General features: G+C 47.6%; 1 pseudogene; it reads right to left on the bottom strand.

Moving 5' to 3' along the window:
- Positions 1-6,862: 6,862 nt before the first annotated feature.
- LOC136523260 (UV-B-induced protein At3g17800, chloroplastic-like) lies at positions 6,863-10,860 on the bottom strand (annotated as a pseudogene).
- Positions 10,861-13,232: the final 2,372 nt, after the last annotated feature.

Below are 13,232 nucleotides of genomic sequence, written 5' to 3'. Positions count from 1 at the left end.
GCAGAAGTCCAGTCTAGAGATAGATCACTGGAATGGGGTTAAGAATGTCTTGCAATTATGCAAAGTATCATAGGCCTCATGCTGAGTAAGAAAGAACAAGTACTCTCAAATAGTTGAGGGTATAAAAAGTTAAGTCTTGGCGAGATGTATAGTAAAATCCACAGTAGTTGCTAACACTCGCAGTTGGAGTATTATTGTGGAAAAGCTCCAAAGAAACAGTTGTGGTGTCATCAGTGATGCATACCATAGTATAGCTTGACATGAGGCTTAAGGAACAGGCAAAAGGAGGTTAAGTGAATTTGTACCACCAATTAAAGTAAGTTAACTCTTAAGACAACAAGTCAAGTGTGCTGCCAAACACATTGACACTAAGGTATATGTTGTAAAGGAGAAAATTTAGAATCATTTTGAAAGCATTGAGCACATAAGTATTGAATGGATCCGCTTACCAAAGGCTAACCACCCAGTGCGTTCAGAGAACACACAGTCAACATGGGTTTATGGGAAAGCCTATGATTTCTGGATACTAAGGGCCAAGTTGAGTATCTATTTCAAAACAGAGAGGTGCATTGTAGCTGTTAAATCTAATGGCAACTGACTGTGACGATGAGGCATGCTCTATGCACTGATCTGTGATGGAATAGGAAAAAGAAAAATGAAGTTAAGTTTAAGTCATAAGGTGAGATCAAGGGGAAGAATATTAGTTTGATCTCCACCACGGCCAATTGGGCCCTTGGATCCGCGCCCTGATTGGGGCGCCCAACCGCTCCATGGTTGGTGGGCCCCCGTCGCACAACACCATAAAAGGGAGGTGGGGGCCGAGGCACAAGGCACGAGGTTCTCCTGGGCTACTAGGTGCCCCACCGACCATTCCCTAACGCTAACCGATCCAGAGAGAGGGTGCTGCCAGCGACGGGAAGCCGCCACCGACTTCACCGTCGCCTCTGCATCGCCCCCCGCCCTTTGGACTCCACCGCGCCTACGCTGCCACAACACCGGCGACCACGTCGCTGTGGCGCCATGGCCGCAACTGCCATAGGGCGAGGTACATCATCAAGTTTATCCCCTGATCTACGTATTAGAGGTACTATGATTTTAACAGTTCCAGATTACATTTACAAGTTCATTTAAATGAATGTGCATCTTATTATAACATGTTTTACTATTCATTTAAATGAATGTACATCTTATTATAACATGTTTTAGACGATAGAGTGGGCTGATGAAATGGTTTGAACCAGGTAAGGTATTGGTTTCCAGACCATTAATTACCAAGTTTATTTGGCTGGATCTCGAATTTTGCAGAGGGGATGGCGGCGCCGGCGCCGGAGATGCGCGTTGGAGGCACCGGTCACATATTTACAACAGCGGAGAAGGTGGGCATCGGTATCGGCGGCGCCGCATTTGTCATCGCGTTCGTCGTCGGCGTGTACTACTTCCTCGTCTGCATCCGGGTCATGCACAGACGCCACCGGCAGCTGGACGTGGTCGACGTCAAGCTCACCGCCCCCCTTGCTGGGTCCTCCCCGTCTGGCAGCGACAGCGCCCGGACGGATGACAGCATGAGGATGTTCAGTGGCTGTGGCACCGCCCCCCATGCTAGGTCCTCCCCGTTCGGCAGCGACAGCGCCCGGACGGATGACAGCATGAGGACGTTCATTGTCCACTCAGGCGCCGCGTCGTCCCTAGCCAACAACGACTCCACCAGCAGCGGCGCTTTGGAGTTCCCCGGCGGCTTTGTGGTCCTCCCCCGCAGCGGCGGATCCAGGAAATATTTTAGGGGGGACTGAGCAACACTGTTGCTCGATCTTAAGTCTTAGCCCCCCTACACTATAGAACTTTGCCTAAAAATTTATAGGGGCTCTACAATAATTTGCACTACTTCGGTTTGGGTAGGGGGGCTTGAGCCCCCCCCCCCCCCCCCGCCCCAGTGCTGGATCCGCCCCTGCTCCCCCGTTGAGGCGGAGACGACGGTGCCGACAACCGACGCCGACCGACTACGCATGTCGTCCCTGCCGTAGTACTCGATCTATAGTTAAATAAATAGTGCGTGTTTACTGGGAGGCACCGCCCAAAAAATATATATAGTCGTGTAATAAATAATGTGTGTTTTTACTATATAATATTGTATAGTAAAGTAACTAGGTCAGCTTCATAATGTATGGCTTGAGTGATGTACAAAGAGGAGGGTGAGAATTGAGGCATCACTTGTCACACTGTAGGTGAAGATTCTAATTTACAGTGATGTCTAAAAAACTGAGAGTGAGAGGCAAGAAACTTGCTCCGGTCCCTCACCTGCTGGTATTTAGAAGAGAGAACGCTGGTGTGGGTCCTAGAAGCTTCAGATCTCCCTGGCTCATGTGTCAGTGACTCATATGTCATTGACACAGTATAAACTGTCATAGGTAATAATGGTAAATATGTTAAATGCACTCTAGCTCCAGCTAGCAAGCGAGCGCCGAGTCAACCGCGCGCGGCGCGCATGAATGCGCGATGGAAGCGCGCCCTCATGAGACTTCACTTTTCCCAAACTTTTCTCTTCCACCGAGCTACAGCTACAGCCATTCGCTTGAAGCTATCCTGCGGCCGCGGCGCCTTCCCCTCACTGCGTCGCAGCCATGGGCGTCCCCATCCCCTCTCCTTCTTGGCTGCTCCGATCCTCACCGCCCCACAGACATTCGCTGCTGTGCCGCAGCCATCGGCCGTTGCCACCCCTGCCACCTGCGCCGCCGCCACCAATGCCCGTGTCGCTGCGGGCGGCACAAAGCGACGCCAGGTCCGGCGGTGCCGCGAGCCTCTGACGGCCGGGGTGGGGCCGAGCGGATCTGTGTCGGGGCGCTGCCAACCGGGAGTCGGGAAGCTAAGTGGACGGGCACCGGGCGGTGAGTGGCGATAGCGAGCGGTCAGCAGCCTTTTCACGTTTATTAATTCTCTCCCTCTCAACTCATCCCCAACCTAAGAGGGGCTTCAGATCTGATCTGCACACCCATTAGTGTGTAGGGTATTGGTGCCTGGGATTTTGCGGTGCCCACCTGGAAATTTGTTGTTGATAGTGCCAAAATGAGATGAGCTTCTTAGTAGTTAATGAAATTATAAGATCATTCACTCTGTAGTCTCTACCCTCAAATCGATAGTGCCAAGACTCACTACAACTGATGTAAATCCATTGCATGTGTATCAGTGCTCTCTTTTTTTATGGACCGCTCCTCACTTCATCCAAGTTTATTCTAGCTGTATCTATCTAGCTTTTCTAACTGTAAAAGCTGATGCCTACTATGGGTGAATGTACTCATTTCTAATATCATACTAATATGGGTGAATTCTTTTATAAAACAAATCTGGGTTCTAAAACTGATTTGTGGTGTACATTTTTTTGTTAAGTATGCACTATTCATTTTTGGTGCAACTCATGTTAGCTCTAGGTGACTTGTACATCATCTGATGTTCATGGTGTTCTGTATTCTTAGTTTGAAGTGCCTACTGCCCAGACTATCATGTTGGTACTTTTTTTTGTAGGCATTGCTGACGAAAAACAAATAGAGATACCACCTGACATGCTTAAGGAAGCATAAAGTGACATGGTAAGTTACCTTGCACACTTGATTTTTCCTCGTAGTTGACTTCTATAGGATCTCATACTCATGCTATCACTACCACAAACCGTTTTTCTCTCGACTCTTATGTTTTTATCTCATATATCTTGCTGGAAAGATGGATACCAATATTTTTTTAATCATATGCTGCAGACTCTGATGTGACGTGAGCTGTAAATTTCTAAGAGGTAAATTAATCAAGTTCTCTATTGTTGTTACTTTTTTCTCTGCCTTCAAAATTACAGATCCTGTATTGGGCAGTAGTGGTATTGGTGCTTCTGAAATGATTGCTAGTCATATTATTCTTAGAAAACAAATCTGCACAATCATTCTTAGATTACAAATCTGCATTGTCTCAACATGTATTGGGCGTGTGGTGCAGCACCAGTGATGAGCATCACCCTCACCCTTTCAATTCCTGGTCCTTGCTTATCTGATCTTAATTTGTTTTGGGAGAGAACTTAATCTCAACATATATTCTAATGAGACTTTAGCTGTTGCAAAATTAGTAGGGTGTGATGATATTCTATGGACTGATTATGTGTGATAAACTGCTTGTCAGTACTAGTTGTTTATTTGGTCTATAGAAAATTGTTACTGCTAATATCAGGTTAATTTTTTACTGCTTTAGTTACCGTTAGAATGCTTGTTAGTTACTGTTTTAGCAGGCTGTACTTGAGGTACAATTCTACTATGGTCAATTATCTGATTGCAGCCTTATGCCCAAAATATATATGAATCATATTGGTACTTTGCTTGTAGCTCATTTGTCAAAAGGTTCAAATATGCATTCCACCAGAATTAACTAGCCCTTTTGAATCACAATAACTGTTACATCACTGGTGATACGATTACTAGCCTACAACTAGACCATTCTGAATTTTTTATGTTCCTACAAGTATTGATTTACTATATACGCACCAAACATGAATATGGCTCTTGTTTCCATCTTTCATGGTTCATGTGCCAAATGTAAATATATTCAGATCATTTCTTTTTGATGTAGAGGGCAACTGGAGATGGATCCTCTCATATTTCAGCAACCTGGACCACAACAGTGATGGCATTCACTACCGGAGACCGGCTCTTTGCCGAGTGCCAAGTGGATTGCCGAGTGTTTTTTTTTTGGGCACTCGGCAAAGAGCTTCTTTGCCGAGTGCTGAAAAAAACACTCGGCAAAGAAGCTATTTGCCGAGTGTTTTTTTTGACACTCGGCAAAGAAGCTTCTTTGCCGAGTGTTTTTTTTGACACTCGACAAAGAAGCTCTTTGCCTAGTGTTTTTTTACACTAGGCAAAGAAAATTTCAAAGCACATTTTAAAGCAGTAAATTAATTCAAATGAAAAAATTTTCAACTACAAAGTTGTATAACTCATCAAGATGTACAATGTTTGTTTTGGTCTTTTCTTCATATGACAAAGTGAAAGTAAATTTGTTCACAAATCTAACATATCTCTCTTGTAGTTTATGAAACTACAATAAATATAAGATTTGTGAACAATGTTAGAACGACCATGTCGGATGAACAGATGACCAAACAACCAAAATAAACTTTGTAGATCTCAAAAAGTTATGAAACTTTGTAATTGGCAACTTTTTGATTTGAAATCATCTTGTCATGCAAAACTGTGTTTGAATTTCAAAAATTTAAAATTCGAACTTTTCAAACGACCTCGGATGGAAAAACAACCAAAATAAACTTTGTAGGTCTCGACAAGTTATGAAACATTGTAGTTGGCAACTTTTTGCTTTGAAATCATCTTGTCATGCAAAACTGCGTTTGAATTTCAAAATTTTGAAATTCAAATTTTGGAAACGATCTCGGATGGAAAAACTTCCTAAACTAAAAGTGTAGATCTCAAAAAGTTATGAAACTTTGTAGTTTACAACTTTTTTATTTGAATTTGTTTAGTGCCTCAAACAAGTAATTTACACTCGGTTTAGTATAATATGTGGGGAACCAAACGGAATCTAGACATAGGTGGCAGTGTGGTGCAGTGGTTAGAGGAGGAGACGCGTGAGGGAGATGTCGCCGGTTCGAATCCTGCCGGCCTCGTAGCCGCGGATTTTACGCGAAAAATGCCGGAGATGGGCGGGCGCTGGCCGGTGGGGGCACTCGACAACTTTGCCATGTTTTCGGGTTTTTTCCCCATTTTTTCGGGTTGTTTTCGGTTCCAACTTTGCCGAGTGTCGGGCACTCGGCAAAGGCTTTGCTGAGTGCCCGACAAAAGACACTCGGCAAAGACGCCTTTGCCGGCCCATTTTTTGCCGAGTGGCCTTTGCCGAGTGCAGCACTCGGCAAAGCCTTTGCCGATTGCAAATTGGGCTTTGCCGAGTGCCCCTGGCACTCGGCAAAGCCACTGAGTCCGGTAGTGATTGACTAGTGATGGTTGGAAGTATTTTGTGGAGCCAGCATATTTATTCATGGTAATATGCATTTGGGCTGCAACCAGCATGTTTGAGAAGGGTGTGTGCTGTGGAGCAAAAGTATTTTGGAAGCAACCATCAGGCAGCAAGCTTTGATCGACCTGTCTGGTGGAGCAGAAGTATTGTGGTAGTAACCAGTATGCACAAACCTTTGATCGTGTCTTGTGGCTGTCTTGGTTATGCTGCAGCCAATGTTATCCTAGACGCTAAACATTAAACAGTCGGTCACCCTCTGTTTAGCGTTTAGACGGTTTAAACGACCGGGGTTTAAGCGATTTGCACTGTAGCAGGAAATATACATATAAAATTACAGTTTTTATATAATTTTTAAGTGCAATCTGAGACATGAAGACAGTTGAAAAATTGACATTGACAATAAATAATTATACGTACAATTATACACAGTCATATAAAGTATAGTCTCATAGACATATAATATAATGACATAGATCATTAGACAATACTACAATAGACAATATGACGTAGTTCTCAGTTTGTCACATGATCACACATTAAAATTATATGATGAAATAACATAAGTAGTGCTGAACGTCTGAACACAAGTGATAGAACATGAACATGCTCTGCGCCACTCTCATAGTTTCATTCTCACAAATAGATGACAGAGACAGAGGAGATGGTTCAGAATTCTCACTAACACAGAATGCTAGAAAATAAATAGGTGAGGCTGATGGGTCATGGATGACAAACTTAGATGACTAATCTCCATTCTCCCCATCTCCCTCACAATCTATTATTGGTACTTGGTAGCACATCCTCCGGGTCAGACTCAAAATCAATTTCTTCCTCATTGATTGGTTCAGCTTCACCCTCAGAATGGAACTCATCTATCAACATCTCTCACCTGAGCCAGCCTTGCACTTCTACGGAGCCTTGTAACATCTTCTTCTGCACATGATTCTTCAATTAATTTCCAAGTTAGCCCAACAACCGGCTCACTATCTAAGTCCTCGTCTCTGCCTTCAATCAGCCACCCTTGAGCATGTGTCGATTCTGTATGTCGAAGAGGATCCAACAACTTGTTGGTCTTTGTTTTCTGCCTATTGCCATTCATCTTGTTGTTATATTGAACAAAGACGCTCAGTGATTCTACAACACAGAATGCCAATTCAGGTTTAGTATTAATCAAATCTGAAACACGCAAACACATTTAGAGAATATTGGGAAGCTTACGCCTTCAAAACAACTCCAGCTTCTTTCACAGCCGGAAGAACTAGAAGTCAAAGCGAGGATCCTTATGGCCATCCTTTGTAATGCTGGAACTTGTGTTCCATAATTACCCCACCATTTTGCTGTATAAAAATTTATATTAAATCAGCACAAGATAGTAAAACTGAACTGAAGTATACATTTCAGCTTTTTTCTGTACTAGGATTATGCCCATGCATTGCAACAGGAACAAAACAATACGACTTCATCGTCTTTGTTTTACGTGCCCTCAACTTCCATTCCTCACAGCCAACGCAACTTCATCATCTTCCTCTCACCCGTCAACTTTCATTCCTCGCAGCCACACTACTGCCGGTGCCCTCAACTTTCATTCCTCGCAGCCACACTACTGCCGGTGTGCTTCTAGGCCGCCGTGAGGAAATAGTCAGCCCAAAAGTTTCTGGTTTCGATTTTAACAGAGAAATAATGCTAGGTAGATTATAACAGTACCAACAAGAAGAGCATGACGAAGCAGTATGACACCATCTTTGCCACAAGGTGGCCATCCAGTGAGAACCATGAAAAGCCAAACCGAAAGAGATTGAACATTGCACATTTAATAAGATTCATTTGTTAACTAACAATATAAATTCAACTGGAACAGCTTAGGTTTTGCTGGAAAATATCACACAATTGGCTTTAGCCCAATGGTCTGTTACGATGCCATAAACAAAGAGAATATGACAAAATGTCAAATAGCAATGCTCATCAGTCAAGGAGGCTTGAATAAAGTCAGAATAAATCAATAGCAGTCATACATAACTAACTATCAAAGAATGACATGGCATAGGTTCTAATCGTAGAATACAACGCATGGCCATGATCCTAGTATGACAACTACAGCGCCTTAAGCCCTAACTGCTAACCATGAATTGATCTGCTTGATGCGCTGTGTTCATATTACTGTTTATGAGATCTAACATTTCTTCAGTTAATTGCTCCTTTTTAGGTCACAAAAACATATTGATCTGTTATTGCACCAAAAGTCAGAAACCAGAAGATTGTCTAGGCCCTCCTGTGCTGAAATCAGATGCAGTCCATGAGCCTATCTCTGGATGATAGAAGCCTGAGCTGAAGGCATCTAGTCAGTCATCATAACTTGATTCAAAGCACCATCTTCCTCTTCTGATCCCCAAGGGAGGCTCTTCATGGTCTTCTCTAGCTGAAATCTCTGATCAAATCTCTTCAGGAAATAACCATACATCACAGGTGCAGCATAGACCTGGTCAACTTGGAGCTTACATATGGCTGCAATAATGGCATCACCTTGACGCTGCCCCAGAATGAGAGCAAGATGATTCTCGGTCATTTCATAGGCCTCAGGCGAGTGCAAATGTTGAAGCTTTTCTTCCACAATTTCTGCCCAGTGGTCAACTCCTCCAGAAGAATCGACGGAGTGTGAGAGTGCTGGAACCAAAGAAACACCAGCTTCAACAAACTTCTGAACAACCAGAGCATAAGAGTATCTCCTCCAAAGTCCTTATCTATTCCTTCTCCTTTACTTCAGCAATCCGCCTATTTCTAGAAAACATGGGAAATTAGACAACATTCCTCCAACAGTCCAAGTCACAGGAAACAATTAGTTCATTGTTAGAAGTAAACAAAATTGAACTTTCACATGAATTTTGAATATTCCCATTTTATAGGAAGCTACATTATGGCTCACCAAACAATTCTAAATCACAACTATCAGTGGCTCATATATGAACTACAGTCACTCCATCTCAATGAAAAAGGGTATAGTTTGTCCTTTTCCTGTCTACGCATCACAAGATTGACAAGCCATCTCCCGCAAACAACTCTGCAGATTTATTCTAACCCCACATAATGCTTAAGGATGTAAAAAACATCCATAAAGTACAAGAGTTAATCTGCGCTGGTGTTGAAATTGGCGGTTTCAAACAACGTGGGGGGGACCGAGGCCTCCGCCCGTCGGAGACCGCCCTTGGGCGGAGGCTCGGGATAGGAGCGACGGGGGGAAGAGCGGTGAGTAAGGGAATAGCACGGAAAGCTATGGCTTCATTAATTCATCCACCAACCAACCATTTACTGTTACAAGTGTTCCCTATTTATAGGGCTCACCTACCACATTCACAGAGTTTACAGTATTATCCCTCAACTGCTACAGTACATTCTTGGGATATTCCTCTACTCGCCTTCCGTCTCGGGGGTAATCTTGCCATGCCGCCATCCGGTACTGGGCCTGCATGATCAACCAGCCCATCAGGCCTCAAGACTCGGCGATGGGCTTTAGGGCCTCCGCCGTGGGTTTCCGCTTTGTCCGGCCTCAGAGTGCAAAAGCCGTAGGCCTCCGGCATCCCGGGATCACCGATCTCCTGCTTGGGTCTTCGTCCCGACGGGCGGAGACCATGCTGGAGTGCCCGCGCAGTCCACGAGCGCCCTCGTCCGGTTACCTGCACATACCCGAACAATGCAGGCATTTAATTAGTCTCCTCACGGAGCGGCCTCCGCCCCACCGGCCGGAGACGCCTTCGAGCCGGCTGGGCGGAGACCGCGTCAGGGTCGTCGCCCGCAACCTGCAAGCCCGATCTAACCAACCGTTCTCTTTCCCGGGTATGGAGGCGTGGGAGCACAAACTCCGTTTTGGTAATAGGTCGGAGATGCCTTCGTAACCTGCTAACTGCCGGAGACGTGACTATGTGCAAGTCTTCGCCGCTCGCGGTGGCCATGTTACAACAGTTCCCCCCTTTTGAGACCGCGGTCCGCCTGAGCGCGTCGTGAGCTCAAAACGCCCTAGGCAAGGACGTTCGCGGGGGCAGAGACTGCGCATAGTCACGTCTCCGACCAGTCTCCGCCGGTTCCCCCCTGGCCCGCTCTGGCGCAGCCATTGGCGCGGCCGTTGGTCTTGTCAAAGTAGTCGTTTGGCTACAAATATAGCCGTTGTGCATCTTGAGGTGACCGTTGTGCGGCGGCCGATTCTTCTAGAGGTGACCGTTGTGTGGTGGGGGCCGGACCGCCTACCCGCTGCCTATATAAGGGTGCTGTTGGTGGTGGGGTCCCCCCCCCCCCCCCCGCATCGCTCAGTCGCTTTCATTGCATTCGTGAAATCGCTCTCTGTTCTCTTCTCTTTCGCCTTTCGCTGCCCTCGCGCGTTCCGTCTCTCTGCTTGCGTCCTGCGCTTAGGTTGCTGTTGTGGTGGCTTTCCTTTCCACCTCCGCCCAAACTCGCCGGCCCGCCTTCTCCGGACCTTACCGCCACCTTCTCGGCGTTAGGGCCGTCGGCTGGGGTGCGCGCTTTGAGGAGTGCATGCTTGCCTCTGCCTCCGCGTTGGAGTTTGAAAGACTAGTGGAGGAGGATTTGGGGAGTGTCTCTACGTCTATCGGAGACCTGATCGCCGTGGACTCCGGAGACATGGCGATAAAGTCTTGGGACTTCGGCCCCTCCTCTATTACTGAGGAGGCAATCGCGGAGATGTTGAAGGAGTCCTGTTTTCCTTCTTCCAGGGTAAAAATCCCTCCGCTGGGTCAGACTGTTCCGGAACCGGAGGAAGGATATGCGGTGGTCTTTCGGGACTTCTTCACCTGTGGCCTCCGCCTTCCTTACATTCCCTTCCTTCGCCGGGTGTTGGAGATCTTCAATGTCCCGCTCCATCATCTGACTCCCACTGCTTTCCTAACGCTTAGCAAATTCTGCTAGGCGTGCGTCTCTTACGGTGCCGAGCTGGATGTGGACACCTTTTGCATGTACTATGAGCTGCAGAAGCAGCCGAAGAAGAAGAAGGAAGTGCGAGATGGCAGGGAGGTGGAGGTGACCTACCAGTAGGTAGTTGCACTTTTATGTCTAAGAGGAACCAAGGCGTGGACCGCCTGGAGATCTCTTTTTGCCAGAAGGGTAAGTGGGACCGCGGCTGGCTCGAGCAATGGTTCTACATGAAGACCTACAGGGTCCGCAGCACAACCGAGGATGGCGAGGAGCTCTCGGAGTATCCATTGACTTCTCGGATGGAGGAGATGGCGCCACACACGTGCGTGGATCCATCGGAGGAGGTGTCTCTGATGAGGGAGGCTTGTGATCAGGCATTTGCGGCAGCGTGCCACTACTCTGGTGGCCGCGATCTGGTGGAGGAGATCATGGCTTCCAACTACTGGCCCTTGGGCAAAAACAACCCAGCCTTTCGGCTGGAACAGGTCAAGGTTCCCGTTTTCAGGCCGGAGGCTGGGATTCTGTTCCCCCGCTTCGGTCGGTCCTTGGGGGAGGGGGTGATGGAGGATGGTTTCATCTCTGAAGTAGAGGAAGCCGCCATAGGGTTGGTTGGCAAGATTTCCGAGAGTGAGTACATGTCTCGGATGGCCGTGGCAGGCACCATGCCGCGGCTTAATCGAGTTTTTGAGGAGGTCGGAATCGTCTACCGGGAGCGCGAGGTTCCTGCTGAGGTCCTAGCCTCAATTGAGAAGAAGAAGAAAAAGGCCTTCGCAAAGAATGTTACGGCGGAGGCCGAGTCTAAGAAGAGGAAGGGCGCAGTCAGGTCTCGGGCACCTGCGAAAAAGAAGAAGAAGAGTGGAGCTCTGTTGATCGCGCCGGCCTTGTCTTCTACTGGCAGTGCGGGCGTTGCCTCCGCCGGCAGCGAAGACGTTGAGAGCTCGTCCGTCCCATCAGCGGACGCGCGAGTTGTGAGCGAAGGGGATCGCGGCTCTCCCGTAGCTCTGGTGTGCCCGACGAGCGGAGCTGTGAGCGGTGCCGGGCGTCCGGAGACCGGCGTTGTCCCGGCGCACTCCTCGCGTGGTGCTACGAGCGTCGGCGAACAGCCGGAAGATAGCGCCGTCGAGCCTATGCCCGATGTTCTTGGCGGGCTGTGCTCAAGCTCTGAAGAGGACATGGAGGCCATTCCGCGGCATGTTCCTTCGTCCCCTGTCGTTGTCGCGCCTTCGCCCGTGCCTACGGCCGACGTCGGGCGGTTGGAGGCCGCGCTTGCTGAGGAGGCCCCAGCGGCTTGGCCTTCTTTGAGTCCTCTGCCCGCTGGGCCGCTGGCTGAGGAAGTCTGGCCCTTTGGGCCTTCGCCACACGATATGGCGGAGACTTCTGCTCAGAGGGTGCGGCAAGCTGCCCAGCCTGGGCTTTTTATGAGTAAGTCTGTTCGGTGCGCATCTTTGTGTTTATTGTCTTCGCCCCGTTCATTCCTTTGCGTATTAAGTCAAGTGCTAATACTGTATATCTGTTGCTTTGTAGGTGATGTCATTGTTGGACTTCTCACCCCGGAGGAGCGAGCAGCCGCTGCGGGCGCTAGGTTCGGTCCGGGTCAACCGGGGCTGACGGCGCCGGGTCCGAGTGAGTATAAATTTTTTTTATTTTGATCATTATCTGGCCTGTTTCTGATCTGCCCTCTGACTTGAGCTGTTGTTGTTGTTGTTTTTTACGTAGGCTCCTCCGACACCTCTATCTCAGGTTGGGAGGAGTGTTATCTTGCCGTTCTTGGAGACGTCGGAGGTGGTCTTCGGCTGTTGGTGCATTTAACGTGAGATTTGCTTTTCTCACCTTATCGTTTCGTGTTTGTTTGTTCTTTTTTGAACAGATCGCTTCAAACAGCGTCTGAGGGATATGGATTTCTTCCAGCTTCTCCGCATTCACCTAGAACACCAGAGCCTAGTGCATCTCCGGCGGTTTTGCCCCTTTTCTTCTTTTATCATTTTTTTGTATGCTCGCTTCTAGACTTGTTCTTGATTCCGTTGCTGATCGCTTTGGTTTTTTTTTGTTTTTTTTTGGTCACAGGGGTATCACACGGGTGTTGTTATGGAAGAGCGTTGTACCCGCGAGGTCTCTGACTGGGACATCGCGATTGAAGCACTCAAGGCGGAAATCGAGCGCTTGGAAGGTGAAAAAGGGGGTCTGTCGGACTCTCTTACGGCTCTCCGCCTGTCTCTGACGGAGAAGGAGCGAGAAAAGGATGGCTTGAGGGCCGATCTCGCCAAGGCCCGGGAAGCGGAGGTTTTGTCCATCGAGTAGGCCCGTAGGGCGAATGAGGTGAC

This window comes from Miscanthus floridulus, chromosome 18 (assembly GCF_019320115.1).
Source record: "Miscanthus floridulus cultivar M001 chromosome 18, ASM1932011v1, whole genome shotgun sequence".
NCBI lineage: Eukaryota > Viridiplantae > Streptophyta > Magnoliopsida > Poales > Poaceae > Miscanthus > Miscanthus floridulus.
The sequence above is the reverse complement of the archived record's forward strand: the minus strand, read 5'-3'. Positions and strand labels throughout refer to the sequence as shown.